Source organism: Heliangelus exortis, chromosome 7 (genome assembly GCF_036169615.1).
Source record: "Heliangelus exortis chromosome 7, bHelExo1.hap1, whole genome shotgun sequence".
Lineage (NCBI taxonomy): Eukaryota > Metazoa > Chordata > Aves > Apodiformes > Trochilidae > Heliangelus > Heliangelus exortis.
Genome location: NC_092428.1, coordinates 12,362,216 through 12,374,561, shown reverse-complemented (window position 1 = coordinate 12,374,561; position 12,346 = coordinate 12,362,216). Strand labels below are relative to the sequence as shown.

At 43.1% G+C, this 12,346-nt stretch overlaps 1 protein-coding gene across 5 annotated transcripts in view; it reads right to left on the bottom strand.

The window, feature by feature from the left end:
* The window catches only part of SGMS1 (sphingomyelin synthase 1), a 91,830-nt gene that overhangs the window by 29,386 nt on the left and 50,098 nt on the right, over positions 1-12,346 (bottom strand). Inside the window, exon 1 of one of the 5 annotated variants that reach the window (XM_071748869.1) lies at positions 8,687-9,199. The exons of 3 other annotated variants lie outside the window; for them this stretch is intronic. The gene's annotated coding sequence lies outside the window, so the exon portion shown is untranslated. Of the gene's footprint in view, positions 1-4,853; positions 4,984-8,686; positions 9,200-12,346 lie in introns of those variants that run through there. One more of the 5 variants, XM_071748872.1, reaches the window with a different exon arrangement.

Sequence of the window (12,346 nt, the reverse complement as noted above, 5' to 3'; positions counted from 1 at the left end):
AGAAGACGTGTTCTCTAGAGATGTCCAGTAGGATGCAATATCCTTTGTGGGTACCCAAGTAAGCAAACAAAGCAGTAGGAAAGCAGTGACAGTAATTTTCTGAAGTGCAGGGCTCCTCCAGGCAGCAGAACAGCCAGGATGTTACCACACTGCAGGAACTCATCTGATGAGAAGCTCTGGAGACCAAAACCCTTTCCAGCCACCTCATGACTACACAGCACTTCCTCAAGGCCTAGGAAATGTATCTATGCCTCCTAAACACATTAGTAAATAGATTATTTTAAGAGTACAAAACAAGCAAGGGCCAACTTGACATGGCTTCTGCTACACCTGCCCATCCCATGGCCAGACTCACCCTACACAATTATCCTTCAATCACGCTCTACCATGCAGATTTTACATAAATCCTAAGAATGTCTCCAAGAGCTTCTAAATCTAAAAATTTACAGAATTTTAATAAGAGACAATTAAAAATAATCCCCTATGTAAAAAGATCATGAAAATTCACCATCAGTCCTCCAGTAAGGTCAGCACTTCTCCTGTAAGCAATACAGAGCTGTTGGAATGACCACTGATGGAAAAAAGGTACTATATTTTGGAAACACTCAGATCAAGTACTGTAAAGTACTCATACTCATTAAACAGTCATAGTAAGTTATGTTTGGAGTTTTTCTTTCGTTAGGGTGAGTTTTGTGGGGGTGAGGGTGGGGCTGCATTACCAGAGATTGCACAGAACATGAACTTTGCTTTCAAAATCAAGTATGTTACTATCTGTTCTCAGGCACTCCAATTGAGTCTGAATTTCAGACAACATTGAGTCTGAAAATACCAACATTCTTAAGTATTTAATGTGGGTGAGGGGATAAGAGTACTGTGGCAGGAATCCTGATGAAATACACAGCTCAACCTATACGGCACCGTAACAGCACTGAAAAAAATCATGTTATTACAGGTTTTATTCCATGTCATTAGCAAAACAATGTAGGTTTTGCAATGTAGGAACCTGATAAAATTTAACTCCAAGAAAAACTTATGCTTGTCTGAATCAGTTTTCAGCAGCCAAATTACAAAAGTCTGGCCTCACAGCAAGAGCCTAGGAGTTAAAAAAAAAGCATCTCCTATCAAGTACAAACAGCAAACTCAAAGGCTGGCATAGGAAACACAAGGCACCGTCATGTGAATTAAGATTTAAGAGGAAATGGCTGATCTCAGACCAGACAAGCCAGCAGCTATGGGACAGCACACAGGTATCATTTTCCCATCTGTTATGGGGATTTCTTGGCCTCCTCAAGGACACAATGTGATCTGCAGAAAATGGCTGAAGATTCTTCTAGCTTACTTTCTGAAGGAGTGATGAGGAAGGATCAATATTTCTAAGAAACACTGGCTCAGCCCCCAGAGAGGGGAGCACCACACACAAAGCACCAGGCCAAAAATCAGTAAACTTGTACTTCCTCGGTTCACAAAAAGCCATTTTTTGCCAAGTAACCAATTTCCTAAGGCTCTTTAAATAAAATACGAAGAGCAGGCAGAGATGTAAAATCTAAATGCATACACTTCCATAAGCAGCAGGCCCTGCTAACTGTAAATGTTATATAAATCATCGAGGACAACAGTATTTATGTTCCCTAAAGCAGGGCACAGACTTCACAGTTAGCAGGCAAAGAAGTTGTATATTAACAGGTGTTGCATGCATATTCACTTTCACGATCCACACTGCTTAGAAAGAGAAGAAACTGCTTTGGGGAATGTATTATTTAGTTAGGTCAAACAGTTGAAAGGCAGAATCAAACCTCAAAGCAAGCATCTGATAATTTTGGTGTGGATCTCCACCAAATAACACTTGCAGTGGGATGAACTCACCACTTTGGTACTCCAGCCAGGATGGCTGAAACAATCCTTCTATCAGATCTCCCTGCAAAGCTGGCTGAAGAGATGACAGTAGCTGTGAATTGCCTAATCAAAGCTTGTTGCTGTTACCTCTTCCCCAGTGCTTTGCCATGCACATCACCACAAACACAATGTCTTTACAGTTTCAAGTGTTAGCAGCTGGAAGTATTATTGCATTGGAAAACTTTCCCAGGGAGGAGTACAACCTATGGAAGACTTTCCCCTAATCACTCACACCTCCTTTTTCTTAATATTTTTTTATTTCAGGCAGCTGACCAACAAATATCACTGTTGCAGTGCTCATGTTTTCATGCACAACATCTTTCCTTTCTCCTATTTGCAAAATTTGATTCAAAAGGCACAGCAGCTTTCAAACAACTGGCAGCTGGGACATCAAAGATCAGTTGCAAAAACTTACTGAATCTAGCTGAAAATCACCCTTCATCTTAAAAAATTAGGATGTGATCAGAAACATTTTCAAACTACCTTTTTACTACTCCATATGTGCAAAGTGGACTTGAGGTGAACTTTAACTTGAAGTCAGGTGAAGAAGTTCTGGATGAAGACTATGCTTAGATGTAAAGAAACTTCTCTAGGGCAGGATAGGACATGTGAAGCTTCACGTCTTTAAGGGACTCCACAGTTCTGTTTCTCAGTATACAGGACTATAAAGCTCAGCAGGTCCGTGCAGAAGCTTCAGAAACAACAGGTTTGCCCCAAGCACACAGAAGACCTGAAGCCACACATCAGCTCATGGTTGCCTCCTCCTGTGATTATTCATCGATTCAACACAACAAAGTCATCTTCATACTCCAAGTGTTTTCCAAGTATAAAATTACTTCTCCTTACATGTTTTAGAAATGTACTTATAAACAGGAGTTCCTCCCTGTTTCCAATCTCAACATAAAGCTGGATTTATTGATGAAGACTTGTGATTCCTCAGTAGAGCAAGCTATAGGGGTCAATGTGGAATCTATTAAAATCAGTGTGGAAAAAAAAAAAAAAAAAAAAAAAGAAAAGAAAAAGAGAAGAAAAATCAGGGGTATTGATCCCAAACCAAGACCTAGACCAAAAAAAACGCAGTGTGGGTATTGCTGTCCTCCATAGCTTTTTCTTCCTTATTTCTCGTTTCATCTCCAGTAGCATCCACCTGTTCCTCTCTCTTTTCCCACACCTCTGCAGGCTGAGTTTCCTGTGTCAGACTCCCCAGCCCAGCAGCACACGTTCCAAATGAAAGGTCAACAGGCTCAGGAGAAAACTGAGAGGATGCTAAAACCAGCCTCAGCTAAAACCATCACCCAGAAGGGAGCGCAGAATATTTCAGACAATTTTGTGACAGATGGGCAGCAGCACCAGCAGCCTAATGAGCCCTGGCAGCCTCATCCTCCTTCCTTTTCCAAGGATTTTTAAAGAGAGGAGAATCACTCTGAAAGGATCGCACGAACTGTAAATAAATTATGGTCCTGTTCATCAATTAGCTCAGGCTGCACTGAAATGAAAGCCACAGCAGGCTCTGTCATCACTCAAAATAAACTCTGATGAGACTGCTCCTGTGCCGATGGCTCAATTATGCCTGGGAAGACTGTTAGAGACATTAAAAATAAACAAAAGGTCTGAGCCTGAGATACTTCTCTCTCAGATAAATCTAATTGAGTAACTCAGTCCTTTTAGCTTAAGTAACCCTGAATTATTGGATCCATTTTTTTCCCACCTTTCCCTCACAAGCTGCAAAAGCCAGGCCACCACATACAGAGGAAATGTTTGCAAACATTCCCTTTGCTGGGCAATTATATTTTTAATATATGGGGAAAAGACTTATAATTTTAAAATATACATGCATTGGGATAGGGTTGTTAATGTAAATTTAGTAGCTCAGAAATCAAAACAAGGGCAAAGAGTTCTCCTGGGTAATGAGGGATTCCTGTAGTCTCCCTAAAACAACTTCGTCATTTCTCTAAAATCCAGGCCCTAGCAAATTGTTGCACTGCTTATGCTTTATGAAACTGCAAGAAGCCTGAAGACTAAGAAATTCTTAACACAGCACAAAACTGCTTTCATTTCTCATTTGACTTTTGCAATATTGATTTTCATAGCTTCCAGTTTAACAGGTCTAGAGATACTCTACCCATCTGAAGAGTCTCTCCACTCTCCCTCTGCAACTGCACAAACGGAAAATAAAGTTTCTCAAGGTCAGAGCTTTGCTCTTCTAACCTAAGTACAACACATAACCACATTGCAAAGTGCTGAACAATGCCAGGATTTCACTGCAGATTTAGGTAGGGTGCAATTTGTTTAGAAAAGACAAGCCAACATCCACAAAGCAAATCACGTGGCTGAGACTAAAAGAAAATTTCAAAACACAAAAGACTTAAAAATAATAAAGAAAAAACCCAGAGAGCTGGGAAGGCTAAGAAACTGAAATCAACGTTGCATTAAAACTAATCAGCTGGTGTTCTTTCTACTAAACCTTCCTTTTCATTGAATCATTTTGAAAGTAACAGGGTAAAATTAGCTGTCTTTAGGATTCTTGTCTAGATGCTGAAAAAATAACTTCAGTTCTTAAATTCAATACTAAAACAGAACTATTGCAGTTTCACAATCTCATTGAAAAATAAAATCTTTCTATAAGAGTGTACAATATTATAACCAAGTAAGACACGTACATTTAGTAAGTAAAATTAAGCCCCAGTAATTTTTTCACATGCTGTTTTTTTTTTTCCAGCTCCTCAAACTCTCCCCCTAAAGCACAAGGATATAAACAATTCAAACAGAAAAGTAAATCTCCTTGAGGCTTTGCTCTTCATGGGGACAGAGTAACCTGATGAGCTCAGCCCCACTGGAAGCAGCAGCCTGGGTGCTGTATCTTGGATTTTAAACCCAAGCTGTGTAGGCAGGAGAGTGGACAGTCCCAACAGGAAATGTTGAAGCTGAATTCAGCCCCAGAGCACCTGAACTCGACTTACCTGTGCCAGCAACAGCTCAGCAAGCTGTTTCTGAGAAACATCCCCTTCCTCCTGGCCTTGGATCCTCCCCTCCCACTCTTGCTTGGCAGAAAATCTGCTCTTTTCCTGGTTTTCTGCTTGGCTGGGTGGTCAAACCAGCTGGCTGCACAGTCACACCAGATTAAGCAAGTCCTTCCCCTTTTGGTGGAAGGAGTGAGCTGTTCCAGCAGCTCAGCTGTGTTGAAACCATACCTCAAGTTTCCTTATTTGCCTTTCTATTTTTAACCCCCAGCCATTTCCCCCACCTCTTTTTGCCATGCAGACAGCTGCAGAAAGCAGCTGGAGGCAACCATAATCCATCAGGCCAATTTTCCTGGCAAAAAGTCATCCACAGGCCCAGAAGCAAGTGCACAAGAGGCAGCAGTCATCTCAAACTTTACCCTAAACCCGCAGCTAAAGTAACCAAGAGGAAATAGGGCTCTCTTCCTTCTCCCTGTTCCCCATGGCCACGATGGCTCTTCCTGAACACGGAGCATGGCAACCTGGTTACCCAAAGCACTGCCACTGGCCTGACCCCTCTAAACTGCCTAAGATCCCCACCTCTTGTCCCTAAAAACTCCAAGGAGAGAGGCTTAAGCAATGATTCAGACCACGGAGCTGCTTCTGCACTTAGCTGCCCAGGATTGTTCTTCCAGGACAGAGATCAAGGTCCAGTCCACACACTCCCAACAGAGCTTGGGGACAGCAAGGCACAACTCTGACGCTGATTCACAAAGCTTAAGAGTTTAGCTGGAAGTTTTGCATCATGCTCTTGGATGCAGGCAATAAGAACAGCTTCTAAGCCCTTCTTTAGATAAGCCCTTCTACTTTTGTTCAAGCAATAGCTGTAAACTTCGCAAATGAGGTTACTTTTGCTGAATATCATAAAATGTGTGTTTATATTCTACATATTTTCTATACTTCAAGTTACTTCCACAAAACAGGCTTATTGCAAACTCAACCATCCTGGTTTGGGCCAGGACAGAGCTAATTCTCTTTCATGTAATTTTGCTTTCAGTGAAGTCTCCCGTAAGTAGCTGTACTTGCTGAAATTAACAGCAAGTTTCTCAGTCAGTGTCTGCTTCTAATGTTTATAGTTACAATTTAGGGAATGGTGTGCAGAACCAAGGCCACTGCTAGGTTCTGAGGAACATCTTACGCTCTGGAAAAAGAAAAGGAGTAAAGAGGTCACACCTGCAACCCTCCTTTAGGGAGGAGCAGACGAGACAAATGACCAAAACTGACCAAACAGTATTGCATCCCCCATACGTGTCATACTTGGTATAAATTTGAGGATCATGAGGATCAAATCCCTTCTTCTTTACCCTTCTCTCCGGCCCTTCTTCACCTGTCCCTGTTTGCTTCAGGATCCTGGGAGGATTCCATCTGTTCCTCTGCCTGTGGTCCTGACCCATGCCAGCCTGAATCTGTGTGTTCCTGCCTCCAGCTCCCGACTGCTGCTGACTCCAGGAGTCCAGCCTGGACTTTCCCAGGGCTGCCCTGCAGCCTCGGTGGTGACGTGAGAGTTACTGAGGAAAAGGGGGAGGAATGTGGTATTGTTTTTCTGTATATTTGTATATATTTAACAATTTTTCCTTTCTTATCATTACTGTTTCATTAAAGCTGTGTAGTTTAGTTTCCAACCCATAAGTCTCTCTCCTCTCCTTATCAGGGAGGGGAGGGGGATTAACAGAGCCTCTGTCATTCAGTTCACTGCCAGCCTAGCATTAAACCATGACAACAACCAATCAAAACTTAAAGCAAATGCAGACAGGACTCTGTAATTATCAAATGCCTTGCAGAAATCTATTTCTTACTTGACTACAGAAAAAGAAGTCAGGCCAAACAGAAGTTTAGTGTGGATTTAAGCATCACAAGGCCAACTGCAAATCTTCCCAGCTCAAGCAGATTTGAATCACAGGATACCAGTTAACAAAGCTGCTGAGCATAACAGCTCATCAGCCACAAACCTATTTAAAAATAAATTTCCTTGATGTGCTAACAGCATTTACAGGTAGGTAAGTGACAGGACTCAGCAATTCCCATGCTGCTTGCTGTAGCCAGGAGAGAGAAACCCCACTGTGAACACAGCAGCCCATATGGAGAAGCAGCATGGGGGGTAGGTGGTTCCCCAGGATGCACACTGGTAACAGCCCAGAGAAGCAGACTCCTCCTCTTGGTTTGAGGATGACCACGGATGTTATGCACCACTTTCTGCAAAACTCCTCCTGGCCTGGAGTTACTTCGATGAAGATCTGAAGCACTGATTCCTCCCCACCCAAAACTATTTCAGAGCAAAGTTTCTTGTTGACATGACATAAAAGTATGATCCACCTCCACTTGTTTTGTCATGGTAGGAATGCAGGAGCTGCTCCCACCAAGCAGCCTGGAGTGCTGTGTGTTGCCCTGTGCCTTGGATAGAGCTGCTCTCTTCAGAAAGCACTTTATGCTTTCTGCATGGGGCAGAAGTCCTCTTCTATCCTTAATCCACTGAACCACATCACTTTTTAAACAAATACAGAAACCATGACAACAGAAAAGAACTGCATGAAACCAAGATCTGCAAGTAACTTCACTTTTTACCTCCTAGAAAAAGAGCTTCAGGAGAGAGAAACTTCCTTAGCAGCTTTTACAGGCACTGGGACTGTGTGTTAATGATTTACCTCGAAGGGCTGTAAGCAGAAATCTGGTAAGAATGTTTTGTTATGGTTTGCCTTCATCTGCATAAGCAAATCAGCTCACCAAGTTGGCATGGTATTACTTGGCAGAAGAAGAAATTAATGGTCCTCTAAGTTTGCTTACCCCATCCTGCTTTCAAGTAAAACATCTAATATACAGATAAGTGAACATATATACAAACACAATCTAAAGATATCAATGCCTAGAATAGCTCTTCTGTGTGGATACCTATCTGTGCATATATACACAAATAAATATAAATAATCACACAGAAAGACAAGCTACTGCAGGCACAGGTTTTTAGTTTCTTACCCTAAGGCTGAGTAAAAAAAAAAAAAAAAGTCTTCATCTCATCACTATAAATATATTAGAAAACTTCCAGATTAAAGCATTCAGTTCAAAAGTGATTTACAATGAGAAAAAAAAGGTGGCTATGCCCCTGATGCACCAATAGGATCACATAGTGTGGACTCAGCTGCATATTTAAGGCACACCTTATGGATAGAGCTCTATTTCTCCTCCTGAAGCACGTTCACCTTACCCAGAGGACTTCTATGGTTTCCCTGGACTCACTGTATTCTTCTATACACCCAGGACCACACTCTAGAACCAAATCATCCACGTTTTTAACCATGGGTGACACTGTGGAGCATGCAGAGTGGCACAGTTGCACAGGACTGCCACTTCCTATGTACAGCTGCCAAAAAACCTGTCATATCAAGTGTAAAATACATTCTTGCTCTTACTATTTCATATAAACACTTGCTGCACTTGCCCTGGGGATATCTGGCAGCAATTAAGGAGGGGGCTAAGGGTGGGGAGAAGTGTAAAAGGCTGGCAAAAGGGACAGCAGCTTGTCCCTATTAATTTGCACAAGCAATTGTCACTGCCACACTGTCACTGCCAACTCCACCATGGAGCTCAACATCTGGCCAGGGGGAGAGATGAACGAGGAACCCATTTGATGGAAACATGCCAGCTGCTGGCAGCCTGGCTAGCTTGAATTCGGGGAAAAAACAAAGCAAAGCAAAAAAACCCAAAACAAAACCAAGTCAAATAACCAACAGACAGAAGAGTAACCACAAGCTTAAGTGCCTTAAAAATAAAAACCTCAAAATATATATTTTAGATCTTACTGTATCAGAGTCCTTCTGCTCGCTTCCAAAACACAGCTCTGACCCTCCACCCGCAGCCGAACACGCCTTGTAACTAAAACAGGAACATCCAGTGCCGGATGGAGAGCTACGGAAATCAGGAGGCAGACCAGCAGCTAACTCTGCCTCTTCCCAGGCTCCAGGCAGAGGCGAAGCTTAAGGCAAGAGCAGAGGGAGGCAGCAGCAAGGCCTCTGCAGACTGAAGGGTTTTACAATCCTTCCGCCGCCCCGGCAGAGCAACCCTCAGAGCAACCCGGGATCTTCTCCGGCGTCTCCTTCGCGGGCCGAAACTTCCTTCCAATTAAAAGTTTCCTTTCGGCTTCCCCGCGGCAGCGGTGCCGTGCTGGGCTCCGCCACCGCTCCGCTCTCCGCTTGCCAGGGAAGCGCCCGGAGGAAGAAGCAGGAGAGGTGATCGGGGCACAGGATGCGAGCGCTGACCCGCGGCAGCCCCGGCCCCGCCGTGTGCCCGCACCGAGTGCGTCAGCAGCGGGAGAGAGGAGGAGGCGGAGGAGGAGGGACCGGCCAGAGGGCTGACATTCCCCACGGCAGCCCGTGGAACACCTCAGGGCAGCTCAAGGGTTTTACCAGCTAAGTAAAAGCTTAAGCGGGGGGTGGGGATAAGGTTTTCATACAAATTCAGGTCAATTAACGCGTGCAGGTAACCCAAAGCATTCGTATCCCTTTTGAAAGACTCAGAACAACACTGTGAAGCTGAAAGAGTCAGTGCTGGCAAGGATTCATTTTTCCAACATCTATAAATACCAGATGTTAAGTCCTACCCAAAAAAAAAAAACCCAACAAACCCACCAAAACCCCACACCAATAAAACATCGTATTTCAAGACACTAAATCCAAAGTGAAACAACAGATTCCCCAACCTTTCAAGGAAGCTTTTGGCTACATCCCACTGCTGCCACAAGTGACAGTCTCCTGGACAGACATCACCGGTCCTCTGAGAGCACCCATCCAGCCTTTATCCCAAAGACACAGCAAGGACTGGAAACCCACAAAAAAATGAGTGGGAAAGGAAGGTCTGAAGCATCCCTGGTGAGCATAGGCGGGAGAGGATGGATGTCCACTGGCTGCTCACCACTGGACAGCGGGGAGGTCTGACTGAGAACAAAACCACAACGCAACACAGATTGGAGCCATATGTTGGAAAGATTGATAGGATGAGTGGTGCTGGCAGCATTTTCCAGCAGCTTACATCACTATGAGGACTCTATGTAGTCCACTGGATGCTATAAGGAAAAGAAATACTGTCCAGGAGTGAAGTCAGGGGCATATGAAGTGATCTGCATCCACTCCATGAATTAAATGCAGGAAAAAAATAAATGAACAATCAAAAAAGCCACCAGACACCAACATTAACATAGAGCAGCAGCAGGTTTTCTGAACTCCAGCCCTGGAGGGGGAGACTGTTGCCAGCAATGCCAAGGAATCTGAAGAGTCCCATCGAAGAAAAGAGGGTAGCAAAAGTATTTTGAGAAGATGCACAAAAAAATCCCTCCATACTAATCTGGACCACATGGAAAATAAGAATTTTTAAGGAGTACTTGGTTTGGGTTTTTTTGCTCAAATATATGCCTCTGGGCATGGGCCACCAATCCTTGTTCCTAACACGTGTAGCCAGCCAGGGATCAAATGCAACATATTTATCAACTCCTCCACAGTGTCCAGAAGCCAAGTAAGTGCATGGGTTTGTCAATAATCTTCAAATAGTGGTGAAGAGAGGGGTGGGAAGAAAGTTTTGAAGAAGGGCTCCAAGCACCAAGTTGTATGTCTGCAAGCACCAAGTCCAGGAGAACACAGCAAGCATCTTGGGTCAGTGAGCCCAGACAATTCCCCTACCTCTGATTAATTTTGAAATGTTTTTTGTCTTAAAGATCAACAGAAGCACTTGCCTTATACAGTCCCACTTGTCAGTTTCTCAGATAGCTTCTCCCCCCTCATTTAAGAATTAAAATAAACATGGGCTCATTCTCCTTTCCCTGCAGATAATCATCAGCATGGAAGCTGGCAGATCCCAGCCCAAGTGAACTACCCGTCATATTTCCTTTAGAGCTCTTTTGGGAAGGACTTTTAAGCTAAGCTGTACCTCCAGCAGGCCAGAGAGTCAAGTTCAAGTCATTCCAGTTTATTTATATACCTGAGAGATGAGAAGTGTGGATTAGCCACCAGTCAACACCCTGTTCCTTTTTTCCAGCTGTCTTTTAGTAATTAAGCTCCATAACATGCACAAGATGCATCTGCCCAACCTTGTCTTGCTTTGCAGGATGCACTCTGGAGTAGACCTGGTAATTACTTACTACCTAAAGACTTCTTAGATGTAAGTCAGTCAATATCAATTCCATATATTCCTCCCACTGAGCATATATATATAAGGAATCAAAGCATTAATTAGACAACACACTGCAGACTGTGGATTCATTGTTATGTACATGACACTTGTGTTTACTTTGAGCCAACACACACCTCACTGGACAGCAGTAGTTACCTGGTGGTGACATGAAAATTAAATAACTGAATTCTGACAATGAATGTCTTCATATTTGAGAAAAATGCTCTTTTATTACTGCATCAGATTTTATCTTTGCAATTTCTTCCTTCAGTGATCCACAACTCTGAGTTCAGTGACCTCAAGGCAGGTAACAAAGCCAGCTCTGCTTTCCCACGGGTGAGGTGGGGCCAAAAGGAAGAAGAGACAACAGTTTGACAAGTATTACAGGTAATTAAGAGCAAGCTTAGGGAACAATTTTCAACATGTTTATCATTATGCATTTAAATATTGCATGTGTCCAGACAGATGCAACTTAATGCCCTGTAAAGCACTAAACAAATAAGAAGAAACATACTCAATGAGTTTTTCCAAAGTAATTCCGAAGGGTTTGGAATTTTTTTCCTTCGACACACTTCAAGCCAGGACATATTTAACCTAAGGCTTTTAGCAGCCTGAATGGATTACATTTTTTTTTATTTTTCTGTAGTACTGAACACCTGGAAGTACTGCTCTCAGTGAAGTGGCTGTTGCTCTGCTTTATCTCTACCTTCCCACATGGTGCTTCAATAGGAGGATGACAATGACCATAAAAATGGCCGAAGAAGAGAGATGGCCACCAAGCACTAACCTGCTTGTTTCTATCCTGATCAGGGCATGAGGTATGCAACACAACACTAGATTTGAGGTTGACTACTGGCACTTGAGAAATAGCTTCAGTGCTAATGTTTCTGGTAATTCAAGCATGACAGGCTCCAGCAAGAGGGTACCCCCTAAAAGCCTCAGTGGGAAAAGCTCTTCCTTGCCTAAACATCAAAAAAAAGTCAGAGTAAACACTGAGTTACCTTTCCCCTTGCCCATCAGTAAAGAAAGTATACATTAGCAGATTAAATCCAGTACTGAAGGTGAAAAGTTTAGTGCAAGCTTTAAAAAAAAAAACTTATTCACACCACCACGCAAACTCAACCCCAAGGCCCAAGTACTGCAACCCCGATGAAAAGAAGTAGCAATGACCCTACCTCCAACTGAGATGTGGGCACGCCTGCCAAACAAAAAGTCTAAAGACATAAAAATGCCTTGATGTAAGAAGTAGGAAGTCTGAGTCAGAAAAAAATAAAGTTTAAAGGAAACTGATACAGAGTAAC